The 18074-nt window shown below is 42.4% G+C and overlaps 3 non-coding genes across 3 annotated transcripts; 1 reads left to right on the top strand and 2 right to left on the bottom strand.

The window, feature by feature from the left end:
* The first annotated feature begins 3600 nt into the window (after positions 1-3600).
* Positions 3601-3673, top strand: trnar-ucg (transfer RNA arginine (anticodon UCG)). The gene has a single exon. It is a non-coding gene; the product is annotated as a tRNA-Arg (tRNA).
* A 2811-nt stretch (positions 3674-6484) lies between these two features.
* On the bottom strand, positions 6485-6557 carry trnak-cuu (transfer RNA lysine (anticodon CUU)). The gene has a single exon. It is a non-coding gene; the product is annotated as a tRNA-Lys (tRNA).
* Positions 6558-7084: 527 nt separating this feature from the next.
* On the bottom strand, positions 7085-7167 carry trnal-cag (transfer RNA leucine (anticodon CAG)). Its single transcript has one exon. It is a non-coding gene; the product is annotated as a tRNA-Leu (tRNA).
* Between the last annotated feature and the right edge of the window lie 10907 nt (positions 7168-18074).

The raw sequence follows: 18074 nt of genomic DNA on the forward strand, positions 1-18074 counted from the left end.
AATAACGCTGAACACAAGCCCCAAAGCAGTAGTTGTTTTGTTTTTCTTCATAAAGGAGGTGCACAGTCATGACTACGATATCTCTGGCAACAAACATGGAAGGGGCTTTGGGGTCTTGTGTTTCAGCTCTGTAAGTTCTGGATGGCTGAAAATGTCAGAATCAGTCCTCTCACTGACATCAACCATTGGTGTGACTTTTGGTGGCTTCAGCTCAAATGAAACCAGGGAAGAGGGGCCAGACTTTGAGCAGCCCCTTAGGGTTAGTGGATGCCCCGGGACCGTGCTTGGGCCCCTTAGCACCTAGATGGCTGAAATTCCCAGCACATGCTACTCTGGGGCATCACACTATGTGTGTAAAGTTTGGTGGATGTAGCCCAAGTACAAACACCAGAACCCAGAGTTGATCCTCAATTCTGCTCCAAAAGGCTCTCGGAGTGCAGAAGTCCCAGACCCTGATTTTGCCCAGTTTCACAAAGGGATAGTTTTTTCTCTTTGAACCGAGGAAGTTGAAATTTGAGTGTGTTGTTCTGTTCTTGAAGGATCGCATCTGTGCTGGTTTGACCCCCCTAAGTCCTTTCTGCTGTCCGTAAAGGGCGTGGCAAAGTCCAGTAAAGTCTTTCAATGAAGCATCATAACTGGTCAAAGTTGCTCCAAATGAGATGAGCTTTCTGGGAGGAGCTCACACCTCTGCCAGAAACCAATATTTAAAACTTTGAAGCCCCACCTCCTTCCTGAAGCTACTTCCTGTTTGGGAGGGGGTTCTAGAATTATTCCACCAGATTAGGATTTCATAAAGTTTCAGGTCTGTATCCACTGTAGAGGCCAATGAGAGCAAAAGAGCAACAGGGTCAAAGGTCAACAGGCCTTGTGTCTCAGCCAGGCCTCAAAGGGTTAAGTGAGCCTTTTGGAGCTCCTTTGAAAAAAGGCCTGACACCAATCTTGTTCAGGACCAACATGAAGAAGGATCTTTGGAACATTTTCACATCTTTAAGACGGCCTTGACTCCTTTTTATAGCAGGAGTCACTGAACAGCACAAAGCTGCTATTGCAGCCATCAGGCCTCATTTCTGATCAGTTATTATTGTTGAAACAAAGCTGAATATCAATTATTGATTTTTATTGTCATCATTGTGAACACCTGATGAGAGAAACACAATAAAAACATTTGAAAAGGAAGGATCAGAGTGTTGTTGTACTGCAATACTACAGTACAGCATCAGAGACACTCAGTTATTGATTGCCTGAATGATTGATTTCCCCAGAAGAGGAACAGCTTTGTTGGAGCAGTAAAAATACACACATCAGAACGACAAAGTTACATTTGAAAAGAAACTACATGACATTACCAGCACAATATCTGAAGAACAGTTAGGATCAATTTAACTGGCCAGATAGTTAGGATTTCTTTAATGATATCCTTGATGAACCCAGACATCAGAGTGGTTTGTTCCCCTCAATCATAAATCTGTAAATACAGCGTGAAGTGATGGAACTAAAAGGCCACCTCTGAGTGCAGGAGTGAGCCTCTGTGACGGATGTGACGTCAGCAGACCGCCATTAGTTTGAGTCATTGTTTATATTCTTAATGCTGATTGGTCGATCTATAATGGTGACAAATGGACTTTGTAGGTAGAATAAACATCCAGAAATTAAATGAATTTGTAGATTGTCTTATTAATCAAAAGATGAAGTATTAAAAATATTTGTTTTTTTTCCTCGGAGTGAGCGACAACTACCGGATTTTCTCACAGAAGACAAACCAAACAAACAAACAAACCAAAGATTAAACACAAGAACTGAGCGAAGATTATGAAAACAAAATGCATATTTCTCTCTAGAAATGTCATCAGAATGCTTTATTAAATCAAAACTATCTTGGAAGAAGGCACTTTCCTCCGAAAATGACAGGAGCGGCGGCCATGTTTTTGTTTTGAGAGGCCCGCATGAAAGAGTCACATGAGGGAAGGGGGTATGGGGTCATGGGGGGGGGGGGGGGGGCGATCCCAGGTGACGTTGTTCAAGAGGCAGGGTTCACCCTGGACAGGTCACCAGTCCATCAGGAGAAATGAGGTGGTCGGTATCATGCAACCTAAACTAAAACATTAGTCAGATCAAATTCAGATTAAAGCAAGAGTCTCCAGATCAAAGTCAGAATTCCTGATGATGTCATCAGGGCTTTGACAGTAGCTAGAATTCTGTCTTTGATCTCAGGAGGACATGAAAGAAACACAATTTAGAAAAGTATATGAGACCACGGCAGCATGATGGTTTAGGGGTCAGCACTGTGGCCTCACAGCAAGAAGGTTCTGGGTTTGAGTCCAGGCTCGGGTGCAGAATCTTTCTGTGTAGAGTCTGCATGTTCTCCCCTCCTCTATGCTGCTACAGGCTTAGACTGCTGGGAGACACATCAGGTTACATGGAGCCCTTCCCTCCTCTCCTCTCCCCCTCTCTCCTCCTCTCCTCCCCACACATTTTTGGAACTGTCACGACCACTACTTGTTGCACTTTGTAGTTTGGCCTTGGTGTCTCGCAGTCTCTCTGTGTTTCCACAGATCCACCTGAGCCCCAACCGCCGCCTGCATCGCCCCCCCCCCCCTTATTCCCTACTGTTACACCGGCCTGCGCTCCCTTTCCATGAACCAGTCTGCCATCCAGTCCCCCATCAAGCTGGCTTGCTCTCCCTGCCTCCCCTACCAGAAGCTTCCTTCTTCAGCTGTTATTAACATTTCCGTGTTTCCAACATTTTGTATTGTAAACTGTTTTCTTGTCTGTAACAACATCTACTGCACGTCTGTCCTTCCTGGGTGAGGGATCTTCCTCTGTTGCTCACCCTGAGGTTTCTCAGATTTTTCCCTGTTAAAAGGGTTTTCGATGGAGTTTTTCCTCAGTCGATGTGAGGGTCTAAGGACAGAGGATGTTGTTAAGATGCCACGTGAAGCCCTTTGAGACAAACTGTTGGTGAAAACGGGCTCTACAAAGAAAATTGCCTTGCCTCCCCGTCCATGTGTGGGTTCTCTCTGGTACTCCGGCTTCTTCCCACCGTCCAAAGACATGTAATTTGGGACGAGGCTGATTGATACTCTAAATTGACTGTAGGTATGAATGTGAGTGTGAATGTGAGTCTCTGTGGCGCTCGGCTGTTAACAGAGAGGCTGGTGGTTGGAGCCCCCCAGGGACCAGGACCAGGCTCTACTGGTGCTGAGGACTCTGTTGATCAGCTGCTGAGTTGCTACTTGATGTCAACATTGGTCTGTTTCATCCTGAGTAGTTTGATCCTAGCAGAGTCGCTGCATCGATGATCTGAATGTGGACGGACAGACTGACCCTCCACAGCAGACGCCTGTCACAGATCTCTTGATGAGACGCTTCAGTCTTCAATTTTAGTAGCAGTGTGGAGGAGGCCGGCCGGCTGTGGTTAAAGTGGTGGGGGCTCTGGAATGAAGGGGGACACTGTTTGGTTCTCAGATGCTCCAGCTCAGGTTAGCGAGGTGGTGGAGAAATGAGTGAGAGCTCTGCCAGCTGGAGCCTCTTGGGTCCCGGGAGGCTTCACTCCTGGGGGTGGAAATGATGAGGAGTTTGTTGAAGCCCCTCCCCTCTGTAGGGCTGGTGGCGCAATGGATAACGCGTCTGACTTCGGATCAGAAGATTCTAGGTTCAACTCCTGGCCAGCTCAGTTCAAACTTCATAAACAAAAGCTTTCACACCTGAAGTGAGTGAACTGACCAACAATAATTTCATGCCACATGAAATTATTGTTGGTCAGTTTTCTAGCGACTGTCTCACAGCGTCAAGACAAGAACACTTCTACTTTTGATGTTGACAGTTTGTTCAACACTAAACTTCATCCAGTACCATGTTGTCAAACACTGGAACCTCCACAGCACCTGAACAGGGACTTGAACCCTGGACCCTCACATTAAAAGTCTGATGCTCTACCGTCTGAGCTCCTCAGGCTCTTTCTACAGCATTGAGACAGGAACAGAAACACCTGTGAAGGTCAAACTGATGCTTTCTTGACTTGTTCAGTCCTCCATGTTAAAGTCCACCAGGCTTTTGATTGGCTCTGATTCTCTGTGGCAAAATCCAACAAGAGGCTCCAAAAATGTCCTGAATGTCACAAGAATGCACAGGACAAGATGTTAGTTTCCTTCATGTCTGCAGTTCCTCCACTGGAAAGTAAAGTCAATGCTGCTCCTCTGCTGAAACCTGGGATCGGACCAGGGACCTTTAGATCTTCAGTCTAAGGCTCTCCCAACTGAGCTGGTTCAGTTCTGAGTGAGGGCCCTGCTTCTCTCATTTATAATCTCTTCCACTCTCACTGGACCTTAGAGAGGATTGGAGCTTCTGAAGTCCTGACACATTGAACAGTTCTCCAGGACCATTTTTGATGAAGGTCTGGATCACACCAGCCTTTTTTGTTTGTCTTCTTCCAGTGTCCTCAACATTGTGTGAGCCAATAATTCCACATCTGTACCAGACACACCTCTGGTTGGTGGGTTGATGGATCTTTCTGTTCTAACAGTGTCTTTTATCTTGCTTTTATCTTTTCTATCTTTTCTTTGTATCTGCATTCTGTGGTGCACGGTGGCTCTGGAAGAGCGCTCTAACTATTGTCAGTGTACCCCCCCCCCCCCGTACAACGAAAATAAAAGATTCTGATTCCGATTCTGACACACACACACACACACACACACACACACACGTGTATCAACATGATGTTCCGAATGTTTCACTGTCTGTGGTTGTCCAGCTCTCCTTGCCTCTTCACTGTCATTGTCAGAACTCGGAGCAGTCTTCCTCTCCAGGTGATGTCTCTGAGTGATGATGATTGCTGTCTGTTCAACCAGCTTCATTTGTTGATATCTGAGAAGGACTGAAGACAGCAAAGTGTGCTGATTGGCCAACAACCCCTCACAGGTCAAAGGTCACTGCTCTGAGGCGGACCAGTTTACTGTAACAGTGGTGGCACCATCCACTGCTGGCGCTCTCTTCAGTGCTTCTTGTTTCTGCCCTTTGTGTGTGAGCTCCTAGAGCAGCTGGTCCGGCTCCTCCCCTTTTCTTTTCTATTCCTCTAATTTATTTTTTGATTTTCTATTTTTGTAATTCATCATCGATCTCGGCTCACGGTCGCTACACTCTTGACCTCCTGTGAGCCTTGAAGAGAGAGAAGCCACCTTTGTGTCGGAGAAGAGCAGCTTAGTCCAGGCAGCCAGCAGCCTGAGACCAGAGGGTAGCCAATCAACGCGCTTCCCTTCTTCATCGAGCGAATCTCAGCGGGAGCCACGGTCGACGAGGTGGAGGCTTTGGAGGCCGTCCTCCCACCAGTTCGTTGGAGAGGCGTCGTACATCGATGGGAGAATCCAGCTGAGAACGGCAGCCGGTTACGTTGGTTTTCACCGATTCAGGCCTGGACTCCTGTCTCGCTGCCAAACTCCGCCTGACTCCGTAGAGCTGGTCAGCCTCCACTCAGTCCTCTTCATTTGGTTGGAGGTCACCATCGTTCATCCTACACACCTTTCCACCTGCCTCTTTGCCGTCTACTTGAAGCTCAGATAAATCCAGGCTAATTCATACCTGCTACTCAATATGGGCCTTAATTACTCTGCTGGAATTATCTCTCTGTCTTAAGGGTTTTCTTAATTGTATTAAATCCTCTTTAATTTCCAAGAAGTCTTCCAACTCATTCATTCATGCAAGCCACTGATCCACAAGACCTCATTGATGAGCTTCAACCTGAGACTGAGTGTTTCTCGTTGGACGAGACACCCATTCAATGAGACTCATTGTCAGTCCATTGAAATCTACTGGTGTTCCTGGTGAGTTGATTTAACAACATGAGCTGACAGAATCTACGTTCAGGTAGGAACCACCACATCCAGGGTTCTGGACCTTTGAGCAGGCAGAGCCATCAAAGTAGCAGACTAAGCTAGCAGACGTTAGCATTGAGAAGAAACTGATACCTGAGCCTACTTTTGGGTCTGGACCTTTGAGCAGGCAGAGCCATCAAAGTAGCAGACTAAGCTAGCAGACATTAGCATTGAGAAGAAACTGATACCTGAGCCTACTTTTGGGTCTGGACCTTTGAGCAGGCAGAGCCATCAAAGTAGCAGACTAAGCTAGCAGACATTAGCATTGAGAAGAAACTGATACCTGAGCCTACTTTTGGGTCTGGTCAAGTTATGACACAATAATATGACATCATTGTCAGACTGACGCCTGCTCAACACTGACCAAACGCCACCCTATTGCATTGTGGGAAATTTCTGCTTGGCTCGCGTCCATCAAAACACACAAAGACATTTCTGCAGAATCAGGATTGACAGTGGATACAATTGAGTCCACACTGGTTTTACATTCTGAGTCGGGTGCAGGTGTGGAACTTCAGACACAGTCTGTGGTTGTGTTGTTCATTCAGTGATTTTTCTTACAATTCCCAATCACAGCTGCAGAAAGTGAGAGGACAAGCAGGGATGTTCAAGATGAACGCCCAACGTGGGGCTTGAACCCACGACCCTGAGATTAAGAGTCTCATGCTCTACCGACTGAGCTAGTCAGGCTACATCAGAGTAGCTTCAATAGCCTGAAGTGATCAGATTGAGAGACGCTACAAGCTCTCCATCAGACTCACAGTCACATGAGCCATCACATGATTGATGAATGACCACAAACACCTTCATCTTTGACAAAGAAGTCAAATAAAAGGTGAACCACAGATGACACACCAGTGGTAAAAACACTAAAGTGCTGTCAAGGAGAAACAGGATACGAGCAAACACACACACAAGTTACAGAGGGAGAACTCTCCCAGAGGGAACCACTCAAAGGAGAACCTAGAGATCATCAGGCTGGATGACCTCATCAACATGAGACAGGTGGATCAGTAGACTTTGATCCAACATTTGAAGATCAGTTTTGGTGGCTGCTCCATGTTGGAGGAAACCAGGCGATGTTGGACCGTCACAGGGAAGCTCCTTTGCCTCCTCTGCTGCCAGTTCAACCACTCACTCCCATCAGTGGAGAGCAGCTTCAACTGGGTTTGGAATGTACCATTGTGGATGCATAGGAATGTGGAGAAAATGTCCTTTGTCAGAAGTGGGATTTGAACCCACGCCTCCAGGAGAGACTGCGACCTGAACGCAGCGCCTTAGACCGCTCGGCCATCCTGACAGACACTGAAAGTTGCAGACTTCAATATGAAATCAATTAATTCACTGACAAAGTAGAATTTTTCCCACAGGAGCTACTGGCTCCTTCGTTGTTGCATTTATTGTTAACATTAAACACACAGTCTGAGTTCATGGCAGGAAGAAATGAACCAGAACATTAGAACCACATTGCATCTCTTGATCAGTTTGTTACATGGGACACATTCCAGACAGGAAAGTCCTTCTGAGACTTGAACTCTGATCACTGATCCAGAGTCCAGAGTTCTCACCCTTCCACCCTGGAACCAAACACAAAGAGGAGGTTCCTCTAAATACCACTTGACATCACCTGCAATCAACATGTTGATATTTGGAGGTTCATCTTGCTCTTGTTCCAGACTACATTGGCAAAAGGATCATGAACCACAAGGAAATCAAGGAACTCCAGATTGATTCAGGACTTTCTAACTCCATCGTATGACCTGGGAGCAAAGACTGGCCAGGCCTTCCTTAATTTATCAGTTAATTACTGCTTCAACAAACATGCCACTTAATTAAGTTACCAGAATTTCTCTCATTGAAAAACACACCAGCCTGATTTCTTGACATGACATGAAAAATTCTCCAAGAACCCACAGTTGGGTGGAAAGATACCAGGTTAACCAGGAGGAGTCCTGTTCCTGAACCATGGATGGAACAAAGTCCACTGGAAAACTCAGCAGTTCCTGAGTGCCAGATCCATCCGGGAGCTTGGGTCTCCCCTTGACTGTGGTGATCCATGAGATCAAGGAGGACAGAGGAAAGAAGGATCCTGTTGGAGATCTCCTCCCTTCTTCCTCCACTTCACTACTACTTGGATGTCAGGAATATGAGGTACTTTACTCAAATGACGTATTAGGAGTTTCCTGTTTGACAAGAAGGAAGTCAGAGGTTCATCCCTCACTTGTTGGTGGTGCCCTCAACCTGCTGAGAGCATCACTTAGTTCTCTACAGAGAAACATGGCAGCTCTGCTGAAGGCTGCAGGAAACCTGCTGGAACGGAGACTTGGACTCAGGTCACTGGATTCAAAGTCCAGGGTGCCAACAGGTCCACCAGGGCATCTGTGCTTTACTTACCGTGTAAAAAGGACCACAGTGGTCGTCTGGTTTTAATTTAACAAACAAATACGGTTGAAAACTTTGAGACAGAGACACAGGGCTCTTATTTGAAGGGCCATGGGATGGGAAATATCCCAGACCTCTGAGATCAGAGCGCTCACTTTGATCTCAGGGTCCTGACTTTGGGGGTTCTTCCTTTGGTCTTCAAATACTTGTGGTTTTTATTGGCAGAACTTTCAACTTGCATGCAAAAAGAGAATCACAGTCGATGGAAACCCAGCAGACAGTGTTTATTTCTAATAAATCAGACAATCGCACAAATGAGAATGAAAGGAAAAAACAATAAAATGTTTTAAAATCCTTCTCCACTCTAAAGCTTTTTAAAGTTCATTTGAAGGTTCAAAGGTGGAGGTGAGGAGGTCACCCTGATCCTCCCTGTCGTCACTGCCAGGATTCTTTCTTCTGGTGCTGTGGTTCTTCTGATGAAGGGGGCGTGATGTTTGCTGTCTCAGGCTCCACCAAATGTCCTCTTTAGGACGCCACAATGTGGCCTCTTCACTGCTCCATCTTCCCTGCATCGGAGACACCAGGGTTCCTCCTGGTGCCGACCCCATCGTCCTTCTACCCAATGGTGCGGCCATGGATCCTCAGAGGAGGCTGGGATCCTTCTTCTCATCAGAGCCACAGTTTTTCCTGGAGGGAACAACAGGAGCTTTGTTGTAATGTTTTGCTCGGTGTTTCCTGTTCAGAGCGTCAGGATCTGTGACGCCATCTTGTGGTAGGGGGTCATCATCTTGTTGTGTGGTAGTGGATTCATTGATCTGCTGTTTCAACACATTCAAGTTCATTATCCTACAAGTCAAAGTACATTTGGTGTGGAGTTTTAGTTTCTGGCCTCAATCATAACGTGTGCCTTTCTTCTTCATGAACATTTCTCAGCTTTGTAAGTTTATTCTAGTTTTTCTTCCTCACTTTTCTATTCCATTGTTGAAGATTCTACTGCAGGTTGGAGTTCCCTGTTGACTGAAGCAGAAACAGGAACAACAAGCTGGAGGCTGTCAGAGCTCCAAGTTGGGGGCTGATATTAAAGTAGGAGATGAACACATCCAGGTTAGCATCCCTCTCAGAAGCTGCTACTTTAGCTCTTCAGAGTACAGCAGCCTAGCATAGCTTCATCTGGCCAGTTAGTGGCCCACTTTGATGTCTGGGATATCAGGTTCAAGGTTCTTCACAGCTCTGAATGAAGGCTTTCTAAAGTGTTAACCAGTACTCCAGTTGTAAAAAACAATCAGGGGGGATGGTAGATTTTGATGTTTAGGAACAGATCATTTGTGCTGATGACAGCCCATCAGGTGAGAGACCAACAGTGTACCCTTACTCCTCTCAAACAACAAGCATGCTATGGATATTACCTGTCTGCTACTCCTGTCATTGATCTTGACCAAGCCCCCAGGCTGACACTGCTACCACTGCTCCTACATAGTTAGAGTCAAATGCAGAGGACATTTTCCCACCGGGTGCAAGTGCAACTTCATACTCATGCTACCTATAAATCTGGGAATTCTTCTATATTTTGAAACAAAACATTCTCAAGTCAAGTCCATTTTAATTAAAGTGCAAGAGCAAAAGAATGAAACAAATGTACTGTGGCAGGATGGCGCTACACTCCCCACCATGAGGGGCAGTGTGGCAGACGATAGTGAGTGGTCACCTAGCAGTAGACCTGGTCCGACCCTTCTCCGTCCTTTCCACTTCCTCTCCCTCCTTCACGGAGCCGACAGCCGTGCGTGGTGGCGTCTCGCTGGTCAGCAGATCGGTTACAAACAAAGGTATGCATGCTTGCTCTGCTCGATTTATTCAGTGTCCTGGGCCCCATGTTTACTCTGGTTTTGCTCCGTCCAGCGGTGTGGTGTTACCGGGAGCTGGGCTGTCTCCCTGGGGCCGGTGTGTGCGTGGTGCGCTCTCTGGGGGTAAGACGCGTAGTTGTCTGCCTTTCATATCAAGCTGCCGATGGTCTGTGGTGTTCTGATTATCCTCTCCCGGCCATCGTTTGTGTAGTCTGGGCTGCGGGCTTCCTCCTCCTGCCTCGTCTGACGCCACGATTCTGCTCTCCGGTAGGAAATGTTTATTCTTAGCTTTTGTTATTCTGTAATGCCCTTCATCCACATTTTAATTAGGTTAACTTGTTTATTTTGCAGTGCGTAGCCGTCAATTGCTGCTGTGAGCCTCGCTGCTGTTTTGGTTCTTCTTCTTCTTCTCTTCTCCTCGTCTTCAGTCTGGATTCTTGCTGATTCGGCTCATAACGGCTCTGCTCCCAGTGACGGCGGTTAAAGCCGTGCACTACGGCCTTTATAAGAGCCTCAACGTGGGCCAAGAGAGGGCATCCCGACCCTCATCGGCGCTGAGCCATCCCCCTTGGAGCCTGGTTTTAATTAGAGGGGCAGACATTTCCTTAATTACTTGAGTTTATTCCTTTTCTATTTGTTATTTCTTTCTTTGAATTATTACTGTTAGTTTTTGTGGGTTACATTTGATTTATTGTTTAGAACCCTTATTATTATATTATTATTATTATTATTATTATTATTGCCTTCTGCTCCCCATTTTGATCATTTGGATTTAAAACAGTTTCTGTTGGGTTATTTGTGGTAGTGATATTTAGTTCGTGTGTGAGGGTTGCCTTGATTTCATGTTTTTGATGGTGTTCTTTTCTTTTCTTTGACAGGTGTTGAGGGCCCAGAGCGGCAGCGGTCCCCCTGGTGGTGGTTCCTTATTCATGTTTTTTTGGTTTGCTGTGTCACGGGCGCAGTGTAGTTTTTTTGGATCCCTCCCCTTTTCGTTACCGCTGTCGTGGTAAGCCCCAGCCCTGTCCCCTTTTCTTTACGGTAATTCCTCTTGCACTCCTTATTTTATCCATTGGTATTCATTTAGTCTGTTGCTCATTTTAAACTATTTTTCTAATAAAAGTATTTTTATAATTGGAAATCACGGTCCTGTCCTGTTGTGTCTCTCGACCTGTGTGCCTTTGTTCAAATGGAAGCCTGGTCATTTTGAAATTTTGTTTATATCCTGGGGTGAAAGCCCCCAGGTGGCGTTGTTGGCAACTGTTCCCCACCGCTCGCCTTGCCACACTACGAAACACAAAATAATGCGACAGTGATGTTGTAAGAATTGCTAATGAACACAAACTAATGCTACAGTAATGTAGTAAGAGTTGCTAATAACCTCAAAATAATGCTACAGTGATGTAGTAAGAATTGCTAATGAACTCAAAGTGATGCTGACAGTAATGTAGTAAGAGTTGCTACGATCCTCAAAATAATGCGACAGTGATGTCAGAAGAATTGCTTAAGATCTCAAAATGATGCGACAGTGATTTAGTAAGAATTGCTAATAAACTAAAAGTGATGCTGACAGTAATGTAGTAAGAGTTGCTAATAACCTCAAAATAATGCGAAAGTGATCGAGTAAGAATTGCTAATGATCTCAAAATGATGCAACACTGATGTCGTAAGAATTGCTAATGAACTCAAAATGATGCTAACAGTAATGGAGTGAAAGTTTTGAATAACCTCAAAGTGATGCTGACAGTCATTTGGTTAGAGTGGCGAGTAAATTAAAAATGATGCTGGCAGTAATGTCGTAAGAATTGCTATTAAACTCAAAACGATGCTAACAGTAACATAGTGATAGTTGCTAATAAACTCAGTGATGCTTCCAGTAATGTAGTAAGTGTTTCGAACAACCTCAAAGTGATGCTGACAGTCAAATAAGAGTTGATACGAACCTAAAAATAATGTAACAGTAATGAAGTAAAAGTTGGTACGAAACGACAAATAATGCGACAGTGATGTCAGAGGAATTGCTAATGAACTCAAAATGATGCTAACAGTAATGGAGTGAACGTTTCGAATAACCTCAAAGTGATGCTGACAGTCATGTACTAAGAGTTGCTAGGAACCTCAAAATAATGCGACAGTAATGTAGTAAAAGTTGCTACGAACCTCAAAATATTGCTACAGTGATGTCGTAAGAATTGCTAATGAACTCAAAATGATGCTAACAGTAATGTAGTGATAGTTGCTAATAAACTCAAAGTGATGCTGACAGTAATGTAGTAAGAGTTGCTACGAACCTTTAAATAATGCAACAATAATGTAGTAAGAGTTGCTACGAACCTCAAAATAATGTGACAGTGATGTCAGAAGAATTGCTAATGATCTCAAAATGATGCGACAGTGATGTCAGAAGAATTGCGAATGAACTCAAAATGATGCTAACAGTAATGGAGTGAATGTTTCGAATGACCTCAAAGTGATGCTGACAGTCATGTTCAAAGAGTTGCTACAAACCTCAAAATAATGCGACAGTAATGTAGTAAATGTTGCTACGAACCTCAAAATATTGCGACAGTGATGTCGGAAGAATTGCTAATGAACTCAAAATGATGCTAACAGTAATGTAGTGATAGTTGCTAATCAACTCAGTGATTCTTACAGTAATGTAGTAAGTGTTTCCAACAACCTCAAAGTGATGCTGATAGTCATGAAGTAAGAGTTGCTCCGAACATCAAAATAATGCGACAGTGATGTCAGAAGAATTGCTAATGATCTCAAAATGATGCGACAGTTATGTAGTAAGAATTGCTAATGAACTCAAAATGATGCTAACAGTAGTGGAGTGAAAGTTTCGAATAACCTCAAAGTGATGCTGACGGTCATGTCGTAAGAGTTGCTACGAACCTTTAAATAATGCAACAGTAATGTAGTGAGAGTTGCTACGAACATCAAAATAATGCGACAGTGATGTCAGAAGAATTGCTAATGATCTCAAAATGATGCGACAGTGATGTAGTAAGAATTGCTAATGATCTCAAAATGATGCGACAGTGATGTAGTAAGAGTTGCTAATGAACTCAATTTAATTCTACAGTGATGTCGTAAGAGTTGCTAATAAACTCAAAATGATGCTGACAGTAATGTAGTGATAGTTGCTAATCAACTCAGTAATGCTTACAGTAATGTAGTAAGTGTTTCGAACAACCTCAAAGTGAAGCTGACAGTCATGTAGTTAGAGTTGCTACGAACCTCAAAATATTGCGACAGTAATGTAGTAAAAGTTGCTACGAACCTCAAAATATTGCGACAGTGATGTCGGAAGAATTGCTAATGAACTCAAAATGATGCTAACAGTAATGTAGTGATAGTTGCTAATCAACTCAGTGATGCTGACAGTAATGTAGTTAGTGTTTCGAATAACCTCAAAGTAATGCTGACAGTCATGTAGTAAGAGTTGCTACGAACCTCAAAATAATGCGACAGTGATGTCGGAAGAATTGCTAATGAACTCAAAATGATGCTAACAGTAATGTATTGATAGTTGCTAATTAACTCAGTGATGCTTACAGTAATGTAGTTAGTGTTTCGAATAACCTCAAAGTAATGCTGACAGTCATGTAGTAAGAGTTGCTACGAACCTCAAAATAATGCGACAGTGATGTCAGAAGAATTGCTAAAGATCTCAAAATGATGCGACAGTGATTTAGTAAGAATTGCTAATGAACTCAAAATGATGCTAACAGTAATGGAGTGAACATTTCGAACAACCTCAAAGTGATGCTGACAGTCATGTGGTTTGAGTTGCGAGTAAATTAAAAATGATGCTGACAGTGATGTCGTAAGAATTGCTATTGAACTCAAAACGATGCAAACAGTAATGTAGTGATAGTTGCTAATCAACTCAGTGATGCTTACAGTAATGCAGTAAGTGTTTCGAACAACCTAAAAGTGATGCTGACAGTCATGTAGTAAGAGTTGCTACAAACCTCAAAATAATTCGACAGTAATGTAGTAAAAGTTGCTACGAACCTCAAAAAAATGCGACAGTGATGCCAGAAGAATTGCTAAAGATCTCAAAATGATGTGACAGTGATGTCGGAAGAACTGCTAATGATCTCAAAATGATGCTCCAGTGATTAAGTAAGAATTGCTAATGAACTCAAAATGATGCTAACAGTAATGTAGTGATAGTTGCTAATCAACTCAGTGATGCTTACAGTAATGTAGTAAGTGTTTCGAACAACCTCAAAGTGATGCTGACAGTCATGTAGTAAGAGTTGCTACGAACCTCAAAAAAATGCGACAGTGATGTCAGAAGAATTGCTAAAGATCTCAAAATGATGCGACAGTGATTTAGTAAGATTTGCTAATGAACTCAAAATGATGCTAACAGTAATGTAGTGATAGTTGCTAATCAACTCAGTGATGCTTAGAGTAATGTAGTAAGAGTTGCTACGAACATCAAAATAATGCAACAGTGATGTCAGAAGAATTTAAGATCTCAAAATGATGCGACTGATTTCGTAAGAATTGCTAATGAACTCAAAATGATGCTAACAGGAATGGAGTGAACGTTTCGAATAACCTCAAAGTGATGCTGACAGTCATGTAGTAAGTGTTGCTACGAACCTCAAAATAATGCGACAGTGATGTCAGAAGAATTGCTAATGATCTCAAAATGATGCGACAGTGATTTAGTAAGAATTGCTAATGAACTCAAAATGATGCTAACTGTAATGGAGTGAACGTTTCGAATAACCTCAAAGTGATGCTGACAGTCATGCAGTAAGAGTTTCTACGAACCTCAAAATAATGCGACAGTGATGTCGGAAGAATCGCTAATGATCTCACAATGATGCGAAAGTGATGTTGTAAGAATTGCTAATGAACTCAAAAGGGTGCTAACAGTAATGGAGTGAACATTTCGAACAAACTCAAAGTGATGCTGACAGTCATGTGGTTTGAGTTGCGAGTAAATTAAAAATGATGCTGACAGTGATGTCGCAAGAATTGCTATTGAACTCCAAACGATGCTAACAGTAATGTAGTAAGTGTTTCGAACAACCTCAAAATAATGCGACAGTCATGTAGTAAAAGTTGCTACGAACCTTAAAATAATGCGACAGTGATGTCGTAAGAATTGCTATTGAACTCAAAACGATGCTAACAGTAATGTAGTGATAGTTGCTAATCAACTCAGTGATGCTTGCAGTCATGTAGTAAGTGTTTCGAATAACCTCAAAGTGATGCTGACAGTCATGTAGTAAGAGTTGCTACGAACCTGTAAAAAAATGCGACAGTGATGCCAGAAGAATTGCTAAAGATCTCAAAATAATGTGACAGTGATGTCGGAAGAATTGCTAATGATCTCAAAATGATGCTCCAGTGATTAAGTAAGAATTGCTAATGAACTCAAAATGATGCTAACAGTAATGTAGTTATAGTTGCTAATCAACTCAGTGATGCTTACAGTAATGGAGTAAGTGTTTCGAACAACCTCAAAGTGATGCTGACAGTCATGTAGTAAGAGTTGCTACGAACCTCAAAAAAATGCGACAGTGATGTCACAAGAATTGCTAAAGATCTCAAAATGATGTGAAAGAGATTTAGTAAGATTTGCTAATGAACTCAAAATGATGCTAACTGTAATGTAGTGATAGTTGCTAATCAACTCAGTGATGCTTAGAGTAATGTAGTAAGAGTTGCTACGAACATCAAAATAATGCAACAGTGATGTCACAAGAATTTAAGATCTCAAAATGATGCGACAGTGATTTCGTAAGAATTGCTAATGAACTCAAAATGATGCAAACTGTAATGGAGTGAACGTTTCGAATAACCTCAAAGTGATGCTGACAGTCATGTAGTAAGTGTTGCTACGAACCTCAAAATAATGCGACAGTGATGTCAGAAGAATTGCTAATGATCTCAAAATGATGCGACAGTGATTTAGTAAGAATTGCTAATGAACTCAAAATGATGCTAACTGTAATGGAGTGAACGTTTCGAATAACCTCAAAGTGATGCTGACAGTCATGCAGTAAGAGTTTCTACGAACCTCAAAATAATGCGACAGTGATGTCGTAAGAATTGCTATTAAACTCAAAACGATGCTAACAGTAACATAGTGATAGTTGCTAATAAACTCAGTGATGCTTCCAGTAATGTAGTAAGTGTTTCGAACAACCTCAAAGTGATGCTGACAGTCAAATAAGAGTTGATACGAACCTAAAAATAATGTAACAGTAATGAAGTAAAAGTTGGTACGAAACGACAAATAATGCGACAGTGATGTCAGAGGAATTGCTAATGAACTCAAAATGATGCTAACAGTAATGGAGTGAACGTTTCGAATAACCTCAAAGTGATGCTGACAGTCATGTACTAAGAGTTGCTAGGAACCTCAAAATAATGCGACAGTAATGTAGTAAAAGTTGCTACGAACCTCAAAATATTGCTACAGTGATGTCGTAAGAATTGCTAATGAACTCAAAATGATGCTAACAGTAATGTAGTGATAGTTGCTAATAAACTCAAAGTGATGCTGACAGTAATGTAGTAAGAGTTGCTACGAACCTTTAAATAATGCAACAATAATGTAGTAAGAGTTGCTACGAACCTCAAAATAATGTGACAGTGATGTCAGAAGAATTGCTAATGATCTCAAAATGATGCGACAGTGATGTCAGAAGAATTGCGAATGAACTCAAAATGATGCTAACAGTAATGGAGTGAATGTTTCGAATGACCTCAAAGTGATGCTGACAGTCATGTTCAAAGAGTTGCTACAAACCTCAAAATAATGCGACAGTAATGTAGTAAATGTTGCTACGAACCTCAAAATATTGCGACAGTGATGTCGGAAGAATTGCTAATGAACTCAAAATGATGCTAACAGTAATGTAGTGATAGTTGCTAATCAACTCAGTGATTCTTACAGTAATGTAGTAAGTGTTTCCAACAACCTCAAAGTGATGCTGATAGTCATGAAGTAAGAGTTGCTCCGAACATCAAAATAATGCGACAGTGATGTCAGAAGAATTGCTAATGATCTCAAAATGATGCGACAGTTATGTAGTAAGAATTGCTAATGAACTCAAAATGATGCTAACAGTAGTGGAGTGAAAGTTTCGAATAACCTCAAAGTGATGCTGACGGTCATGTCGTAAGAGTTGCTACGAACCTTTAAATAATGCAACAGTAATGTAGTGAGAGTTGCTACGAACATCAAAATAATGCGACAGTGATGTCAGAAGAATTGCTAATGATCTCAAAATGATGCGACAGTGATGTAGTAAGAATTGCTAATGATCTCAAAATGATGCGACAGTGATGTAGTAAGAGTTGCTAATGAACTCAATTTAATTCTACAGTGATGTCGTAAGAGTTGCTAATAAACTCAAAATGATGCTGACAGTAATGTAGTGATAGTTGCTAATCAACTCAGTAATGCTTACAGTAATGTAGTAAGTGTTTCGAACAACCTCAAAGTGAAGCTGACAGTCATGTAGTTAGAGTTGCTACAAACCTCAAAATATTGCGACAGTAATGTAGTAAAAGTTGCTACGAACCTCAAAATATTGCGACAGTGATGTCGGAAGAATTGCTAATGAACTCAAAATGATGCTAACAGTAATGTAGTGATAGTTGCTAATCAACTCAGTGATGCTGACAGTAATGTAGTTAGTGTTTCGAATAACCTCAAAGTAATGCTGACAGTCATGTAGTAAGAGTTGCTACGAACCTCAAAATAATGCGACAGTGATGTCGGAAGAATTGCTAATGAACTCAAAATGATGCTAACAGTAATGTATTGATAGTTGCTAATTAACTCAGTGATGCTTACAGTAATGTAGTTAGTGTTTCGAATAACCTCAAAGTAATGCTGACAGTCATGTAGTAAGAGTTGCTACGAACCTCAAAATAATGCGACAGTGATGTCAGAAGAATTGCTAAAGATCTCAAAATGATGCGACAGTGATTTAGTAAGAAT

This window comes from Aulostomus chinensis, chromosome 1 (genome assembly GCF_037954235.1).
Source record: "Aulostomus chinensis isolate RoL2024-O1b breed Wild chromosome 1, RoL_Achi_v1.0, whole genome shotgun sequence".
NCBI lineage: Eukaryota > Metazoa > Chordata > Actinopteri > Syngnathiformes > Aulostomidae > Aulostomus > Aulostomus chinensis.